Raw genomic sequence first — 4,985 nt, forward strand, 5'->3', positions numbered from 1 at the left:
TCTGAAACTCACAGGGGCAGGTCTGCTCTGTGTGGGTCGCGGTGAGTCGGGGTCACTCGGCGGCGGCGGCAGAGTTTGGTCTGGGTGTTGTGGGGTTTTGACCAGTGGGTTACACACTTGACGGCTGACCTCGCGATCAGCGGTTGGAAGCCCCCAGCCGCCAGACAGTTCAGGGTTTCTGCCCCGCCAAGCCGTGGACCCCCGGGGGCAGCTCTCCCCAGGCCTGTCTGGGTGGAGCCCATGGAGTTTGGCTTGGCATTTTGTGCTTCTCTGGACAGAGCCCTGGTGCCGCGGCCGGTTACAGGTCGGGCTGCCCCTCACCAGGTCGGCGGTTTGGACCCACCAGCGGCTCAGCAAGAGAAAGATGTGAAGATGGCAAGGGGGGCTGTGAGCCGGAACCAACTCGAGGGCAGTGAGTTTGTTACATTTTTCTGTGTTTTGCAAACTTTTATGCACCAAGAGTGACTTGGTCCCAGGATGGGGGAAGGGGGTGTTAATAAAGCCAAGAGCCTCGGGATTTCAGTTCTACCTGATCTGTTCACCCTTCCCCCCACCTCATGCACCACCCCATTTTTTCCCATCCTGCACCTCGGTCCCAGAAAAACTCTCGAACAGTCCTGGGGCCCCGTCTCTACTGTGCGAAAGCCCTCCCTGCTGCCTGCCAAGCCGAGCCTCCTGCACCTGCCGCCAGTCCATGGTGCAGCGGAGCTCAGAGCCGGGTCAGCTCCCAGCCACAGCCACCCCAGCCCTTCAGGATGGTGGCCGTGCTGCCAGGGGCTGGGCAGAGGTCAGGAAGAAAGGTCTGGTCATCTCCTTCCAAAGATGAGTCAGTGGGAAACAGATGGACATGAAGGTCACACCCAAACACATGTGCACACACAGCACATGCACACACAGTAGATGACCTGAGTAGGCCTGTGAGGACACACATGCGTGCACACACATGCACACATCTGGAAGTCAACGTAGGCTGTGTGCACATATATGCATGCAAACATGCGCACATGTGCACAATGCACACACAGGCATGCACGCACATGCACACCAACACACAGCTGCTACACACACACGTGTACACATGCACACAGACACCTAGCTGGTATGCACACACACATGTACACATGCACACACAACGGTGGCCTGAGTGGGCTTGTGTGTGCGTGCACACACTCAGACGCATGCACACAGCCACACCATGCAGGGCTGGGGAGCTACATGCTAACCAGGGCACATGATCCTGTTACAGTATTAATCTTCATTCGGCGGAGATAAAGCCAGGCCGTCCTCAGAGGTCTGGCCATTGAGAACTTGGTGATGACGCACCGGGCACCTGCTGGGCTGAAGGGCAGGGTGGGCCTGGCATGGGGCCAACAGTCAGCCGACGGACCCAGCCGGTGGTCCCTGGCTGGGGAGGTGGACACCAGGCCTCAGAGACACGGGATGGCGAGCACAGGGTCTGAGCTCCCCCAGTTCCTGCCCCACAAAGCCTCCAAGGACAGTGGCCTTTGGGGCCCCTCTCCCCAAAAACCCATGGAAAGAGGACAGCCATCACCTGGGCCCTGCCAGCGCTGCCCCATCCCCCCGAGGCTGCTCACCCACCCCAACAGCATGCCAGGCTGGAAGGCTCGGGTGCTCAGCCCCCAGACCAGCCCCCAAGGGCAGAGCTTCTTTCAGGAAGGCACGTGCGACCCCAGAGGCCTCCTGGCCTGTCTGACGTGGGTCATCCCTCCTGCGAGGCCCCCAGGCCCAACTCTGGCCCCCACAGCTTCTCCTGACTCGCTTTGCCAGGCAGCCCAGCTGCAAAGCCAGGTTCAAGTCCACCAGCAACTTCAGCAACAAGGCTTGTGCTGGCGGCCGAGCCTATCCCAGCAAAGGGCCAGGACCAGGGCTGCAAAGGCTAACTGAGACCCTCCTCTCGGTGCAGATTAGGGCGGGTGGGCTCAACTTCCAGGCTCCTGCAAAGGTGGGAGTTGCCCGGGCTGTAAGGCAGCCCCAATGCCCACCCCACCACCACCGTGCAAGGAGGGACAGCCTGGCTCCCCTTGGCAACACTTCAACTGTCCCCCCAGATGGAGCCGCAGATGGTCCAGACCAAAGCAAGCCCCCAGGAGCCGGAGGAGGGATCTCGTGACCAGCAAGAGCCAGGAGGGGAGCGCGTCCTCTGGACCCGAGATCCCTGCGCAGTGAACCTTGTGGATCCAGAAGACCGCTGTGACGTCAGAGGAGCAGCAGCAGGACCAGGAGCCCGAGCAGGGCCCAGAGGGACGGGCTTCCCAGCCCACGGAGCCAGCGAAGCGGAGCGCTCTGTGCAGGAGGCTGGCTGGGGGAGTGGGGGGCCTCTGGGCACTTCACTGGGGGAGCTGGGCTTGCTGACACTCAAAGCTGGAAATGGAACTGAACGCATTTGGGGGGAGGCTGACAGCCGAGTGGCGTGCCCTCTGGGCTTTGACAAGCAGCCCTCGGGAAATTCTGTGACCTGTCCTGACTGAGCCCCTGCCCCCTGAGCATGTCTCACCTGCATCCTGCCACCTGTTAGCGCCCCTCACATGCCCTTTCCTCGTGAATGCTGCCCTGGGGTGAGGGGGGGCGGGGGGCGGCAGTGCAATGGCTTCCTGAACTCGATTGCTGAAAAAGCAGAGTGTTGTTCCCCACCACCCGCTGATGCAGACATGGGGCGGCCCAGCGTCCCCCCTCCCAGTTGATCAGGCTGGGGGTGCCAGGTCTCTGGCACAGCAGAGAGGCAGCCCGGAGAAGGCTGTAGCCATGCGCCACCACAGCCGGGCACTCGGGCCACGTTTCTAGGAGCCACTCGTCCATGCAAGGCACCGGGGCACCTGGGGAGCTGCTGACCTGGGGCGAGGGGCAGGGGTGGACCCCACAAGCGGACGTTTCAGTGTCTACTGGACCCGCTGAGCACCCACGGGAGTGGAGGCACAGCGAGGGGGTCTCGGGACACAGCACAAGCAAGAGTGCCCGGGGCCAGGACAGGAGCAAACCGGACAACTGGCGGCTGGTGTAGCTGGTGCTGGTACTGCTGTTGTTGGGGCCCTGGAATCAGCGCTGACCCACAGCGACCTCATGCACAGAAGGAAGTACTGCCTGCCCTGGTCCTCACCATGGTTCCCGTGTTGTGGCCCCCGCTGCAGCCAGCGTGCCCATCCATCTGTCCAGGGGCTTCCTCACTGTCCCTTTACCAAGCACGATGTCCATCTCCGACAGCATGCCCAAAGTGCACGAGACAAAGCCTCCATCTCTGTTTCTAAGGAGCGTCCGGCACACTTCCTCCCAGCTGGGTCGGCTGGTTCTTTTGGCAGTCCACGGTACTTTCGATGGCGGCTCGCCCCTACACGGCGAGGGCTCGGGTCAGCTGATGGGCTGGGGGATGAGATGAGCGTTTGACGGGCAGAGATGAGACCGGAGCCCTGACAGAAGGACTCCCAAGAACCCATGACCCTCAGGTCCCCCGGGGCAGGCACACCTCCCAGGCCCTCAGGGTGGGCTGCACGCAGCGACTTCCTGCCCAGGAGCAGGGGGGAGGGAGGGAGGGGAAAGGGGGGGGGGTAGAAGCAAGGCAGCTTCACAGCAGGGAGAACAGGAAGCTGCAGAGCGAGGCCAACACCCGGAGCAATAAGTGCGATTGATAGTGTGTGCCCTTGACAGGAGGTGATGGGAATGGCATCTTTATCTCCCAGGGCTGCTTCGCACGAAATGTAACTCCAGGTTAATCCCCAGGGAGCCGAGGATCAGTCCCAGGTGAGGGACAGTCTACAAACCCACTGAAAACCGTCAGGGTCACAGCTGCCACAATGGGGGTATCTGAGACGCCGTCCGGCCAAGAGGAACCTGAGGACGGCGGACAGGGACTCAGCAAGACGTGGGTGGCCGGGAGGGTGGGGACATCTGGTGCAGACAAGTTTGAAAGGCGGTCTGACTAGAAGGCGGTCTTTGGTGAACCGGCCAGGGTGGGCTCATGAGTCCTAGTCCATTGTGTAAGGGGCCCAGGAGGGAGGAGGCGGGAGCCAGGCGTGCCGAAGCTCCCCGGCTGGTGCCTCGGCTCTGGGGAGGTGCGTGGAGCCATCCTCACGACCCGAGTGAGGAGCTGTGGTTGCAGCAGCTGCGTGGGTCCCGCTCGTCAAAGGCCACCCTCCTGTTTGCTGAGCTTCCTCTTTGCCAAGGCCGAGATTGCTCTGCACGGCCCGGTTCTCCCCCAGGGATGTGTCCAAAGTGCATGGAGCCCAGTGCTGCCACCCTCGCTGATAAGGGACATTCTGACTGTCATGTCCTTCAGGGCAGAGGTGTGTGTCCTGCGTGCCCAGGGCTTGTCCGGCATTCTTCCCCAGCCCCATCCTTCACGTGGTCTGTGCTGCTCCCGTCCTCCGTGCTGGAGGCCCAGCCCTCACACCCAGGTGAGGCCACTGGAAACACACGGCACGGGGAAGTGAGCCCGAGGCTCTGCTCCTTCACGCTCGGTGGAGGTCTTGGGTGGCAGATTGGCCCAGTGCCACAGCACGCGGTCTGGTCCCCTGACTGCCACGGCCAAGAGCCCAGATCGTGGATCCAGGCCAGGTGGGATCGCTGACCACTTGCACCTTCTCCCCATCGAGCACAATGCTGCCCAGGGTGCAGCTGCGAGGATCCTGGCTCTCTAGGGCTGCTGTGCCCGGAATGCCACCCAAGGGAGCTTGGAGTAGCAAGCAGGTCTTCTCACAGGTGCGCCATTGTTGCCCAAGGCTGCCCTGGCTCACAGCAGCCATGCCGTGCAACACGAGGGGCCGCCCAGGCCTCAGTCACGGCGTGAGTCGCTGCAGCCGCCCGTCGCACTGAGGGGCCTCCTCTTCTTCACTGACTTGGCCAAGCATGACGTACGTCCGTCCCCAGGAACTGGTCCCTCTGGACCCCGTGCCCAAAGTGTGAAATATGGAGTCTCACCACCCTCACTTCTAAGCAGACTAGACCTTTCGGCGATCGGCCTACACGTGAAGGTC

Source organism: Echinops telfairi, unplaced genomic scaffold, assembly GCF_000313985.2.
Source record: "Echinops telfairi isolate 266 unplaced genomic scaffold, ASM31398v2 ScPeMD7_7458;HRSCAF=8496, whole genome shotgun sequence".
In the NCBI taxonomy this organism is placed as follows: Eukaryota; Metazoa; Chordata; class Mammalia; order Afrosoricida; family Tenrecidae; genus Echinops; species Echinops telfairi.